The sequence below is a fragment of the Coptis chinensis genome, chromosome 5, assembly GCF_015680905.1.
Source record: "Coptis chinensis isolate HL-2020 chromosome 5, ASM1568090v1, whole genome shotgun sequence".
Classification (NCBI taxonomy): domain Eukaryota; kingdom Viridiplantae; phylum Streptophyta; class Magnoliopsida; order Ranunculales; family Ranunculaceae; genus Coptis; species Coptis chinensis.
The window spans coordinates 70,782,532-70,798,040 of record NC_141460.1 but is presented as its reverse complement, the minus strand read 5'-3'; the positions used below and the strand labels follow the sequence as shown (position 1 = coordinate 70,798,040).

Here is a 15,509-nt window from a genome sequence, read left to right as displayed (position 1 = left end):
GAAATCAACAAACTAATAATTTGCATAGCAAGAAAATACAAATGCCCAAATAGAGATATAAGGAACTAAGGAAGGAGAGAATACTAACTGAGAATCGACTAAATGGAGGCTTTTTCATCTTGTCTGAACTCTCTTCACCAATAGTCAATACAGTAACTTCATGACCAGAACTCAAAAGATCTTTAGCAAAGTAAAACCCAATAACAGCATGCCCACCACTGTTAGTATTAATAATAACTACTTTCTTTTTCTGTGCACTTGCACTAACAGTGAAAGAAGAAAGAGAAGAGTGTCCAGAGATTTTTGAGTCGAGAAGAAAAGATGAGGAGACAGAAAAAGAAGATGAAAGGAAAAAAGTTATTGTTTACCAAAAGAGGGAGATGGAAGGGTGTATTTATGGTAATTAAAGTCTACTTTATGAATAATTAATATAGGCGTATAATTCACATATTGCGTGCATTTGGTTTTCTACTTGAATTTACACAAACACCTTCTTTTTCCTATGTTAAGTTAAGGGTATAAACGGTAGTAAAATTTGAAATGACCAAATAGTCTTTTTTAAATGCATTGAATATTTTATAAAGGGTATTTAGTGGTAGAAAAAAGGTTGGTCCAATTTAAAAGATCATGTTAATTATGGTATACTCTACTAATTGAGATAATAAATACATGTATCACAATTATATGGTTAGTTGGCATTGCACGTATTTATTATCCTATATATACACATATAATATTTCAAGTACGTCCATGTGTATTAGTTAATATATATAGTGTATTAGCTAATTCATAGTATATGTGTGGACGTTGATATTATTATTAACATTTATAATATACATGTTTAATGTAATATTATAAAACATGCATTTAATAACTTAAGGGTGATCTTGGATATACCCATAAAAATACTCCCGTTACCCCATAACTAACATAAGTTTTTGTCATACCCCAATAACTGCCTAAATCTAATAATATCTCCCAAATAATTTGTAGTATTTCCAATAAGGGCAGGGGGCAAAAGAATAAAAAAAACAAAAAACAAAATAACGACACATCTATTTGGTACCATTTTTTTTAGTAAAAGTCACATTCTTCTTCATTCCTTTCGCTGTATCTTCTAAAAAAAAAAAAAAAAAAAAAAAAAAAAAAAAAAAAAAAAAAAACCCTTACAAGCCTATCCTTGCAAACACAGATTTAGTCCCATGCGTATTAAACTTGAACTTGCTTTTAAATTACTTACAAAGTCATCTCCTTCAGTGTTTTTAACCTTTGTCTTTTAGTAACTCTGTAATGAATTCGGAATTGGGTAATGAATTTAGAATTGGGTCTGTTGAGCCTTAATTGGTTGTCTGTTTGGCTTTCACCACCATAGTTGTTTGATGAAAGCCAATGACAAGATATGGTAACATGGCCTCACTTCTGTCACACAACCGTCTAAACCCTCCCATTTTTGCATTCACTAATAGAAGCTGCACCAGGAAGACTCTGACTTTGCAATAGGGGGTTAACCCTTTCCTTGTTGAGTTATCAGAAGACATGGAAGACAACATTTTGAAAACCTTCGACCTTATCAAGTCCAGGGGGATGGTGAAAGAAGGAGATGTAGTTTTGGTGGTCTCAGATGTCATTCCAACCACTGGAACACATTCTGTATTCCAATAATCAATCAAGGTGAAGACCATAGTTTAGCGAGATAATGCACTTCACTGGTGTGTGTTGACCTTATATTTAATTATTGATCATTAAGAGACTAGTGGAAGAGACATGCCGAAGCTGAGGTTACAATTTTCAACCATTTTGTATGTAGATGAATATACTAAATGTTTTGTACAAACTTATAAACCATTAGCGTGCACGCGTTTTAAAGACACTCTCCAATCAAAATTTTATCCATGAATAAATACAGAAATCCTATATTTTCTGTAGTGGATGTAACTTTCATCAGTCAAGGTGATGTGGTATTGAGTCTGGTAAGTTGTGAACATTTTGCATCTCTTGCTATGAGTGCTAAATTGCATGGTAACTATATAACTCGTAGTTTTCTATTTTATTTAGCTTTTGCACATTGGAAAGTAATAGAGCCCTGAGCGGAACATTCTGTTGTATTTTGCTATTTTCTCCCCTCTTCTACTTTGGATGATCTTGCCCATGGAGGGGAACTTTGGGAGTTCATCACCCTGTAGTTTATACATTTTCTTAAATGCTTATATCCGATGACCAAATCAATTCCGCGCTAATAAGTTCATCCCATACCAGACCACTCTAGAAGAGAAGGGGAAATTTAGTCGATGCATTTTAGTGAAAGACCAATAACACATGTGAGCGTAGCCGAAACTGAAAGTTGTAACATGAAGTAGGGACTAGGGACTTGGAAGCATATCCGTGTGCAAAAATCAATTGATATTTATAATTGACAACTTGTCAACTAAAGGCGTTGGTAAAAATGAAAACCATTGTACACAATACTGAATATAGTGTTATCTGATCCAGCGGATCTAGGCATTTTAGTTCCCGTTCTTTTCCTTGTAGAGTTGACATGTGTCTGACATTTACAAAATCCCAGCCAACTTCTTTGTGCTAAGAAACAAGTCGCCAAGTGAGCAGACAGTCTATATCAGGTCAGGGTAAATCTGAAGTAGCATATTGTGGGAACAAGCAATTAAGTTAAGCCAAGACTTAGTATCACCAGAAGGATTCACCTCATAGGAATACTTGACGACTTTGGCCTGATTCATTTAGTCAGCCCCTGAGCTAGCATCCTCCAGTTCTTCCTTGTTATCATCATTACCTGATGCTACTGCCACATCCTCAAGCGGTTGTGTTATGTTCTCATTCATAAAACTCTATCCAGGGATAAAATTCTCCCCTTGTCTGATAACATGCACATTATTATAGAATGCTTGGGATCCAGCATCCACAAAATTTCTTCCATAATCATTTGAAAGTATTTTTGATTGCCAGCCATGGCTTCCATTGGTTATCACTCTGTTATAAGAGGTGGAAGTATTCTCCATTTTAACTTCCTTATAATGCTCCATTTTCTGATAGTTAAATTTGTTTTCTTTTCTATGCATCTCTAAAGAGGGGTTAAGGATAAACTCATTCGTTTGGATTTGGGGAATGCCCTGATGAATTCGACTGTGCAAGGTTGATTTGGCTTGCAATTCCAGGGGTATCTTGAGATTAGTGCTATTGAGCTCAGAGACAGCGCCATCATTACTTAATCCACAAAATCTTTACACCAGTTTGTTCTTGAAAGTTAGACTTGCCAATTTCTGACTAACAAGTATTTTTTTTTCCAGGTCTAGACTTTCTTTCAAGGCAATGAGTTCGTTGTTCACAATTGGTGCTTCGCTAGGTGCAAATTTTCTCTTAAAAGCTTGGGATTGAGATTCATCAGTAGAAGGCAACACAGAAGCTTGATCACCTGTCTTTGGTCTCCCTCTCTTCTTTGTCTGCCCCACTAAATCATTGGTAGTAATCCAAAGTATAATAGTCTTCTACATTCTCCCATTCCTCAAAATTTGATTTTGAATTTTTTTCTTCATTCTCATTCGGTTGGTATTCATCCTCATTACTTTGGTATGATTGATTCAAATCAAAAGTGGGTGTTTGCATGTTTATTGATGAGATAAAAGAATAAGAGGTTATTGGAGAAGAAGAAGAAAAAAAAAAAACAGAGGTCATTTTCTTCTACAACTGAATCAGTTAGAGTAAATGACTTGTTTTATTCAATAAATATCTTGGGTACGCCTAATAAAAAAGAAGGGTAATTTAGGAAGCTAAATATGTCTAAAATCATTTTATTTATTTATTTTAAAGTTGGGATACGGGAGTGTTTTGTTGGGTATGTCCAAGATCACCCTAACTTAACACACATTAACTATTATGTTATATATATTTAGTAGACTTTTACACCTAACAAACAAAAACTATATATTATAATGTTTTGATATGTCTTTATTTAGTGTAATATAATACTAAACTTTATATATTAAAATCATAATAATTGGTTCTGGTTCGGATACTTATCGGATTTTTTCTATTCGGTTCTAACGGTTTCAGTTTTTTATGGGTTAAGTTCTTGAAGACCCATTTGGCCTAACATTTTAGGATCCAAAACTGCTATAAACATTTTAGGTTCCAGTTCGGTTTCGGGTAATTGGTACCATGCACACTCCTAACCACAGCACTCCCCAAAGGGAATAGTTAAATACACAACTCAGATTAATTGGTGACTCATTAAACGCAAACTTAAGAAACGGGCATCTAATCCAAAGATGCATATATATATAGGTTGTGAGTTTGAGTGCTGTATATATGTATAAGAAAACTAAGCTAAGGTGAATTATATTGAGGTCAACATACACACTCTGCAGTTGTGTGAAACATACCTATAATTTTCAAAGATGTTTTTGTAGAAAAGTTCGAAGTCAAATATCCAATCGCCAAAGCTGCAGAGACATAAGTTTATTTAACTTACAAAAATGTAAGACTATATTTTTCTTATTTCCAAACATCCACCTTGTTTTGTGTAAAATTGTTCTTCTAAATAATCTTATCAAACTTGAAATAATCTTTATCAAACTTGAGTAGTTATTTAGCTGAGCTTGGTGGTTGAAGTGTATCAAATCAGAGCCTAGATTTGTCATTGTCGAAGATTAACTCTATAATTGTCGTTCCTATTAAGTTGATTTGTTGATATGGTTTTCTTCATGGTTTGTATTGAGTTTCTTTCTTGGTAGTAGACTAATTCAACCCTACCATCCGCCAGCAAATTGCAACTCATGAATATTTAATTATTTGCGTGCCAAAATCGTAGCATGTTTTTTCGGTTTTTGTTTGGTATCTACTAACTAGCAACTTTTTTGTGTACTGGACTAGAATGTTGCTAAACAACTATTGATAGTAACAATGTGGAAAAGGCCAAGACATACAAATGAAGTAAGATGTCGGTGAAGATTTAGTCCCTTTCTTTCTTTGGATCAGGATTCATGAGTCAGGAAAAGGGTTAATTGCTTACAAATGGAACACTCCAAAGACTGAAGTTGACGCTAATTAAGTTTTTAAATGAGGTTGGTATCAAATACAATGAATACTGAGTAGTAGAGAATGCTCCAGTTCCTTTTTTTCTCTAAGGTGGACACGTCAGTTTGGGCAGGAAAAAAAGGCAAATCTACGCCCCTTTTCAATTGTTCGTACGTCTGAAGGAAAAATAAACCTAAAAACAACAGAAAGACCAAAAGAAAAACCGTTGTTCGCGCTCCAACCTCTCTCTTCCTTTCTCAATTCATTCTCTCACCTCTCAACAAACAAAACAGAAGCTTTGATTTTTGCCCCAACCCAAAGAAAAATGGCTTCTTCGTTGATACTTCCAACAGATTCTATTTTGTACATATTTACTAAAAGGGGAAAGCAAAAAATGACAACTTTGAAAGTGGAAAACCTTAGAATCTACTCGGGGTTTTGGAAACCCATCATCCGTAAACCCATCCTTACATTCGTATTCTATATATATGGATATTGTATGTAAGTCGGGGAAACCGTGGAAGACGCTGTAAGTTGTATAAGGAGATGAAGAAGAAGGGGATTGTATTGGGTGGTGGCTTATAATACGGTTCTTCATGCTATTGGTATATCTGAGGGTGTTGATGTTTCGATTACGCTGTATAAAGAAATGATAGAGTTGGGATGTAAACCGAATATTGTTACTTATAATATCATTGTAAAGCTTTTGTGTAATGATGATTATAGTGTTAAGCATGACAATGTGGTAAGAGGATTGCTCAGTTCTAAATTTTTTAGGGCGGTCAGATATAGTAGTCAATGATATGTTGAATTGCAATGGGATGTTTGGCTGATCTTATGGAGATTGGTGTAGAGAATATACAATTAAGGTTTATTTCTGATAGATGCAATTAAATTCATTGGTGATGTGGCAGCAGCTAACATCAACCAAAGTGATCCTGCGAATTGTGGTTTCTGCTCACGTACAAATTAAGGTGGGACTTTTCTTTCTCGATCACGTGATATGAATCTATATTCTCAATCACATAATTTGTGTTAGATTCTGTGAAGTGTAATCGAACTTTGAAATGATGTAAGTTGCAAGTTGTAACTATGCATGAAAACTCTACAACATATATTTTTTAGGTTTAATTGATGTGATAATTCTTGGTATATAGGTGCGTTATTTCTAAAGTGAGAAATGAAAGATCCAAGATTGATCTTTGCCCGATGAAGTATCTAATCCCAAGTCACGCCGAAGAAAAACGGTGAACCACGGTGCTCTATGTTTCAGATCTGAGGGGGGAATCTAAAAGGAGTTCAAGAGACATTGCCTCCATCCTTGGGGACATCAAAGAAAGCTATGAAACGAAGCTTGAAGCCCTGAAGTTTCTTCCCCTTTATTGCAACAAATGGAAAAGATCGACCTCGGATTCTCTTCGATTCCACAAGAGGTGGAGACGAGTACAGGTCTCTTAGAAGAAAGTATTTGCTGCTGGAAGATGAAAGTTTTGTATTGGGGAAGGATCTGAGAGAGGTTGAAGAGGAGGTTAAGATCCTGGAAGACATGCTTATGCGATACTTGATCAAATGCCGGAGAATGGTTGTTTTCCTAATGTGATTACGTATCATGGTTTCTTTGGGTGTCTGAAAAAACCAAAGGAAATGCTTAAACTGTTTGATAGGATGATTGAAAGTAGTGTTCGTCCTAGGATGGATACTTATGTGATGTTGTTGAGAAGATTTGGGAGGGGTTTCTTCGTCCAGTGTTTATAGTTGGGAAGAAAATGGAAGAACATGGGTGCAGTCCAGCCACTTCTGCTTATAATGCTGTTATTGATGCACTGATTTAGAAGAATATGGTTGATATGGCAAGGAAATACGATGTAGAAATGTTAGCGAAAGGACTCTCAGCTAAGCCACGGAAAGAGTTGGGAACAAAGCCGTTGTGTAGAATCTGGTGATGATGATAAATGATATTTGATGAGATTAGTTTTGCCCCAAGTTTCAATTTTTCCAAACCAAGCCTGACTGGATGCTTCTGCTCTGTCAACATCATCTACTTGACTCCTTAAACGTCAGAAAATTTGATGAAGGGTGACCAACCAGAAGAAAATCAAGCATTCTGATCGCGAGTGAGCATATCTTTAACACGATGCTCTCATTTCAGAAATTGCACTGGATTTGCAGCAGTTCATTGTTAAGTTCGGGTTTGTAAACTTGCTTTACCCGTAAGCATAGAGGTTTTATATAAGATTGCAAGAGTGACACGTTGGAGTTGAAATCTTGATATGAATGCTTCCCGCATCAAGATTTGAAATAAGATTGTCCAAGTGATATTGTGGAGGTCATCATTTTGATATGGGAGGAGTGGAGGGATACTTTGGTCGGGAGCTTTGTGCTGAGATGGGGTACTTTGCTGGGTTATAATGTGGGCTTTTGAGGAGTTAAATAACATAAGGGAATAGATATAAATAAGGGAATCAAATAAATTGAATAAGATCTTATAACATCATCTACTCGAGTCACATCCTCACAGGCTTACACCACGTTTGAAAATGAAAATTCTACACCACCTCCATGTGCAGTTGTGCACCATCACATTTTCGCTTTTTCACTCATTAAAGGTATACTATTAGTGAACTTCTAACTACTAACTTTCATTTTGAAGCATCTACTTAGTAATTGAAGTGCTAGATTTATGTTAGTGTCAAATTGATGTAATCAAGTGATATCGGTTTTTATCCAGAAGTGAATCAGATTAATATGTTGGATTCCGCCTTCAGTATACGAATTCAGTTGAATGCTTATATATATAACAGTCTCTTTTCAAGCTCTCAGCCTATCCATGTCGATAGGGGTATTATGAAAACTCAGGAGACTAAGTAGGAAGTTTACCCGTTTTGAGCTCTAGAAATCAAAGTTTACCCTTCGTTACCCCTCCCTTGAACATTATGAATCAATTTCTTTCCTCTATCTCTCTCAATATTTGCCACTTACTTCTGTAAGCTTGGCCACTGCATAAGCAAATCAGACACCTAGAGAAGTCATTAATTTCTCTTTTCAACCTCATTAAACTTTTGGGGTTTGGCTAGGAATTTTTTCAGGTGAGATCTTTTTGCTTCAAACCCCACCAGGAACTCTATCGTCTCAAATCAAGATGTTGAGAAACCCTGAACACAACTTCCATGATCGCGAGGTAAAATCAAGTTATTTTATTATTAATATTATTTTGAAGTTGTTCTATTAGGAGTGTTGATTTTTATTTTTTAGGTTTGGTTATGAACTTTTGATGGTGAAGATTAATTCCTCATATTCGTTATATATTTCTAGAAACGGAATTTGAGATCTCTGTAGTCGAAGGGTTTCCAACACTAATTTTATCGTGTGCAATCTTAGAAATCTGGTAAGTTATCTTTTCTTTCGTGAACATCGTGATTCAGCTATTATTAGAACTGCACCAGTTTTATTTTCTTTACACTGATTTTAATCAATGTGCATGTTCTACTTTCTTAAAGCAATTTATCGTTTGTTAATTCGCCACACTCAACCACTGGAGTATATCATTCGAAATCTCGATCTGCCACACGCTACCCCTTCCATTTGCCATCAATCTATACCAGTCAGGTATTGAAACTTTTGACCTGTTGGACAAAAATTTTGAGCTTTTTAGTATTTTGTTTTCCATTAGGTATGGTGTTGTAACGACATTAGTATTGAAATGAAGATTGATTTTATCAAGTTGGGTGTTAGTTGTTAGCTTAACTATTTCTTCTAATACTTTCTATTTCATTTTGACTTTGTGGGATGTGCACTATCTATGCTATTTTCTACGCACCTAGGATTTATGGTGGTAGTGGTATGTTTGGATCACTGAGTTAGGTGGTAGTGGAATGTTAAGATAGTCTGAGTCAGACGCCCTCTTTGGATCATTGAAAATTTGAAATGACAATGAGCCACCATTAATCATGCTGTAGAAATTGAGAAGATGATCCTAACAATATAACAAAACCCAAAGGGCATCCTAGATCGTTTTGATTGTGCCATTATTAATAGCCTATTAGAACATAGTATCTTGAATTAAATGTTGATAGTGTTGAGTGTAATAGCTCAAATGCTCTATCCCAACTTCGTATTCTGTTTACTACTAGGTATTAACACAATATAGAAATTTAAGAACACCGACCACTTATATGAATTTAGAGGCGCAAATAAGCAAGGGTAGTACAAATAAGTCAGTGGAGATTAAAAAAAAATTGGGAAACTGCTAGGAAGGAAGCAAGAGGGGAAGGAGTTGAGTTATTGTGCATTCCAAACTTGAAAATTGTAAGAAAGCTTGCAGCATACTCGGAGTTCACTTTGTTTTTCGAACAATTGCATAAAACACCATTTGAAACCCATTATCACATTGTCAACTGACCAAATAGACATGAACTTCCTGCAACATCGATCTGCATTACCAAGTCAGGTGTTGTCTTGAGTAATCCTGAGCATCTTAACATTTTTTACAAGTCTGCAACAATGCCAATAACATATAAGCTTACATTAATTAGAACCCACATGACCATATGCTATTGCATAAGTAAAAATTATTAGGTTGCAGGTTATTTGTAGATGAGGCCTCTCTCCAACTCAGCACAAATATTGTATAATTCCATCAATTTCAGATCGTGTTGGAATCAATGACCTTTTTTTTCTAGGGGAGTAGAAGCGTTTGATTGGGTAACCAGGATATCGTTCTTCGAATTGTAAGTGTTACATCTGATTACAAGTATTTGGTTTCTTCTCATTATGTTCAATTTATAAAGTTTTGTTCCATTGCGTGTATCCCCTTTTGAAAATCTAAAAGACAGTAAGTCTTCTAACCTACCTATCTGGCATGATGCTATATTCATCAATTACAGCTTAGAATTTATCAAAAATAACAAATGTAAAAATGTGATTTATCAAAAATAACTAATGGTTATATTATTGCTTTAACATACAACTGTATGAATATTATATATTTAAATTTTGGCTAAGTGTCTTGGACATGACACTACGTCACCTATTTTCCTTACACTTAGACATGATCAAAGATAGACTGATTTGTTGAAACGTCCTATTTTCCAATGTAGTTTTACTATGAACAGCATAACAATATGATTTCGTTGTATATGTGTTAGACCAATTTGAGTGGAACGTACACATTTTATTTTTTCTAGGATGATTCTGATGAGCACAAGCCATGAGTGCAAGCCAATGTTTGTGTCTGACTTTTAGTTCAAGTAACAAGTGTTCTTCAATAAACAAATATATTCGGGCCTATTAGTGGTTTGGATGCCATAAGAAGAACGCTGATAATGTTAACACTTTAATAAATAAATCACTTTCCTAGACTATAATGAATTTTACTCATACCCAACAAAAGCCTTCACAAGCCACATAAAATAGAGACATACAGGGCAAGGCTGGACGACGATATGATAGACTACCTGTACCAAAGATCTTGGTACAAGATCAACTGTACTACCTTACCAATGGATGTGATTCTTTCTGGAATTTTGGAAAGCAAAATCCCCTAATATGGGATTAGTCTCCAATGCTTGCCTTTGGTATTAGGTCACACCATTATCCAAATACACTTATATTATGATTGGGTGTTGTCGGTTAGGGTATAAATGATGTGCTTGAAACTGTTTTGCATTTAAATTTAACTATTTGGTTGGGCTGTTTGTTGTTAGTTGATTATCTATTTTGGGAACGGTCAATTATAATTGGAGAGGAATTTCAGACTTAAGTTAGCTTGCTACTAATATTATTGTTCGTCATAGTAATGCACCTCCCAATTTAAGGAGGAATTTTAGGATCAAGCCTACTACATGTATACTGAATATTATGTACACTTAGGCAGTGAAGTAATGGTGTGGTAACCTTCTAATGTGGACATTAAATTATCTAATGAATCTTCTCTTGTAGTCTTGCTAATCACACACACACACACACACACTTAGGCAGTGTATATCAAAGAGCTATCCAGAGATAGGAGCAATACTTGTTGCTACCCCCATAGGAATGCATCCAAATACAGATATGATTCCTGTTGCTACGGTAAGTCCCTTCTTTTTTTGTTGGAATAAACTAGAGCAATTCAATCACAGTGGTTGGAGGTAAAATTTCCGTATCTGTTTGTTTAAGAGACCTTGGGAGTTTACTAGGTTGTGTTTGATTCAATTTACACACCAAGAAAAATGCAACTTTTAAAAGAAGTAGAGGCTGCTGGAGCCATTGTTGTGAGTGGAGTTGAAATGTTCCTCCGCCAGGAAATGGGCCAGTTCAATCTTTTCACTGGACGAAAAGGTGATCTTAGAATTTGCCTCTAGCTATTTTAAAAGCACATAAGTACTCTAGAGTTTAGATTGATACTTGATCATTAGCCAGTATTCCTAGCTCAAGTTATTAGCAATATGTGCTGCACCAGGCCAAATAATTTCCATAATTTTCTGATATATGTTCCTGTTCAATATTGCATTATGTGAACGAATATCTAACATAATCTTATATCTGTGTTTGCAGCGCCAGAAGACTTCGTGTGGGAAATTATTCTTGCGAAGTTCTGATTTAATGAAAACAAGAAAAATGTTGTTTCATATATCTTAATCATTGTAAAACTGTTTATTGGTTTGAAATCAGACCCTTAATTGAAATCGATTATTTTTATACAAAGCTTCCTTGGTTACATTTCATGTATATTCGCAAATCATTCTTTCTACTTATATAGGAGCCGCCGTTTGTGCCCTTCGTCCTCTATTTTGTCGCCTTTCTTTCCTAATATCTTGGACCCATCGCCTTTACAAAACCTTCGCCACTGTTTTTCATTTTGATTTCTTTAAATGTTATATATATATATGACAGGGAAAACATATAAGTGGTGCTATTTATTATTGTCATTAGTTTTTCTTACCAATATTTGTTTTAATTAATTTTGAAACTGTTGCATGTAAAATCAACTAAAAAATTCTTGATTTCTACCAAGACGTTTATAACTTGGGAATTGCTAGAATGTCATGAATTAAAATCACAAAACATACACAATTTGGAAAAAGAATCACAAATTAAAGTATGACGCTATTACTTATCACATGTTATTATATCATTTCAAGGTATTTTTTGAGGATCCCACAAAGTTAGAAATCGAAAACTGGATGCAACTGCTAAACTACAAAAAATAATAATTAACGGAAAATCGGAAACTAGATACAAATGCATTGAACTACCCTAAAAAAATAATGGTTTAATGGAAAATCAGAAATCGGATGCAAATCCATCGCACTAACCTCAAAGAATAAATAGCTGGAAATCAAAAATTGGATGCAAATGCATAATTAACGAGAAATTAGAAAATGGATGCAAATGTATTGAACTACTCTCAAAGAATAATTAACATAAAATCGGAAACTAGATGCAATTACATTGAACTAACATAAAAGAATAATTAACGTACGGGAAATAAAAAACTAGATGCAAATGTATTGAACTAACCTAAAAAAAAAAAATAATTAATGGGTAATTGAAAACTGGATGCAAATGCATTGAACTAACCTAAAAAAAGAATAATTAACAGGAAATCAAAAACTGGATGCAAATGTATTGAAATAACATCAAAGAAAAATAATTAACGAGCAGAAGTTGATAATTGGATGGAAATACATTGAACTAATCTTAAAGAATAATAACTAATCAGAAATCAGAAACCGGATACAAATGCATTGAACTAACCTTAAAGAATAATTAACTAAAAGTCGAAAACTAGATGCAAATACATTGAACTATCTAACATGAAAGAATAATTAACGGGAAATCGAAAACTGGATTTGCAAATGCATTGAACCAACCTAAAAAAATAATTAATAAGAAATCAGAAATTGGATTTGCAAATGCATTGAACCAAACTTAAAGAATACTTAAAGAGAAATAAAAAACTGTATGCAAATGTATTGAACTAACCTAAAAAAATAATTAACATGAAATTTGAAACTGGACTAGCACTATCGCATTGCTGTTGTCTTTAGATCCCATTATTGCCCTAGAATCCCCTTTAAGTTAATTATTTGAAAGAAGTCACCCCCTTTAGTCCATTCAAAGGATTAATAAGTCTTAGAACTTTCATAGCTTCTCTTTCTTCAACCTCAACTTTAGTTCGAGGGGTGTTCTCGAGTTTTGTTAGATTCTTTTACGGTGGGATTGTTAAGCCACTACAATTTATTGGACAGTTTCTTGGTTCGTCAAAAAGATCGAGTGGTGGGTCTATAAATTCGACTACTACTTCCACGTCAGATGATGAGATTGGATCATCATCAAGTGGTGTGATTCATCATTCACTCACACAGGTGTTGAAGAATTTTAACGAGATTCGTAGTCTTCAAATTGAACTGCCCAGTGGGGAATTGGGGATAGGGGATGATATTTTATTGAAATGGCGAGCGGATTTTGGTTCATCGCTTGATAACCGTTTCATTTTAGGCGCATCGTCAGTTATTCCTAAGGAGAATAATGTTATTGGGGCTGCTGGTAATAGTTCAGATGATAATGGGAGTATTCCTGAATCATTTTATACAAATGGGGGGTTTGAAATTGCGAGTGGTTTGGACTATTAGCTCTTTGATTGTTGCTTCGGCTAGGCATTATTGTTATTGCCTATAATTGCTTAGCATCAGACGCTTAACAATTTGGTTTTAACTGATGCGGATGGGCAAGAGATGATTTGTATGAATAAAGATTAGCTGGAGGAACTGAGGGTGAAGCCGTTATCGCCATCTACTGCATTTGAGGAGCCTTATGGTACTGTGGTGAAAAGACGGACCTATTGTCTTGAGATGAATTCATTATGAGAGGCATTCTAGCCAAGGTAAATTCTATTGTTTCCTAATTATGTTAAAAAAATATTACTGGATAGTTTGTAGTTATGTGGTATGAACTGTAGTGTAATCTTAGATGCAAGTACATATATCAGTAACAAAGATACAAATGTAGATATCTTATGAATTTGATTGTTGAAACAGTATAATATATAAGAATTACAGTATAAAGTATATATTGTATAGGAGCATATTTTGCAATGGAGTATCCAAAAAAGAATTACAATCACATTTCATGTAATGGTAGATGAGGTCCCCATTTGGTGTTGCTATAATTTTGTAGTTTTTTTTTCCTTTGAATGGTGGCTCAAAAAAAAAAAAAATAAAACCGTGGATCCATTATAACAAAGTTAAGTTATGGGCACTCATAACTTACTTTTCTTTTAATATTAACTACTTAAAAAAATGGTTTAGTTATAGGTGTTGTGGTTTACTCAACTAACCCATATAACAGTATATGTGGTAGTTAGGGTGTGATCTCTATTTGACTCTCATCTAGATTTGAAATTGACATCGATTTGTCTTCCGCTACTGCTGATGCATCAGCCAGAAAAGATATACGCATTACATTTACTAGATCAAGGTTTCAGAGCTTGGTTAACAATCTCTTTCAAAAAAAATTAGAAAAACATAAACCCTTCAAACAAAGTATGCAATGAATCATTAGCTATCAATATACATATATTATTTATTCAAGTGGACTTTAGGCTTTTGAGTCTATAGTTATTTATGTAGCAAGTCCGGCCATAGGCCGGGCCAAATGGCTAGTAGATGGTAAAAGGTTGAGTAGTGCTAGAGAAACAGCCGCTGTCATGAAGCTAAGTTGAAGCGGAGAACACGCTCCATGGGTTTCGTTATTTTCTCCAAAATTGACCCGAGTTGAAGCCCAATTGCTTACTTCGCCGAAAGCCCTTAAGAATTGGTATGTTTTCTTCGAAAATTACCCGGGTTTAAAGCCGACTACCCAATGTTTGAGCCCAATTCTTAACTATAATTCTTAACTAGGCAAGAAGCCCAGGCTGTAAGAGTTTTTACTTTTTAGTATATAAATTTGTTTGTTCTAAAACTCCGAAGTTTGGAACTTAAGCTTCATGGTATACAAGTATGCAAACCGTGCATGCTATGCAGTTTTGTTTTGTTTTGTTTTGTTTTGTTTTTGTTTTTTTTTTTTTGCTAAAACCTTGAAATCCATCCCTTGAGATCGATAATTACCATGGTTTCTTTAGATGGTAAGCACATTAGGGAGGATTTTCTAAATTATTAATAAAAGAGAGCACATTAGGGAGGATTTCTTTAGAGTGGTTTGTTCTAATTTTTGTGAGGGAGGTGTTTCTAAATTAAGCAAATAGAAAGATCACAAATTGCCTACTCGATAGTGGAGAGGGGGTCCTAAAAACCCGGCTATCATATAGTGCAAAGATTCCTATTTCGATCGAATTTATGTGATAGTTAAATGTTTCAGTACTAAGTCATACAGAGGTATATAAAGTTTTCAGATAGTATAACAACCCCAATTTTTAAACAACGTAAATTATATTATTTAGATTGAAACTAATTATGTTTTAAAATTTAGCATGTTACAAATTTTGTTTTTCTATAGTGGAA

The 15,509-nt window shown here is 34.5% G+C and overlaps 2 pseudogenes; both read left to right on the top strand.

Moving 5' to 3' along the window:
- Nucleotides 1-1,536: 1,536 nt before the first annotated feature.
- LOC147498663 (pentatricopeptide repeat-containing protein At1g80550, mitochondrial pseudogene) lies at nucleotides 1,537-7,581 on the top strand (annotated as a pseudogene).
- A 3,480-nt stretch (nucleotides 7,582-11,061) lies between these two features.
- On the top strand, nucleotides 11,062-13,877 carry LOC147498662 (F-box protein At5g46170 pseudogene; annotated as a pseudogene).
- Nucleotides 13,878-15,509: the final 1,632 nt, after the last annotated feature.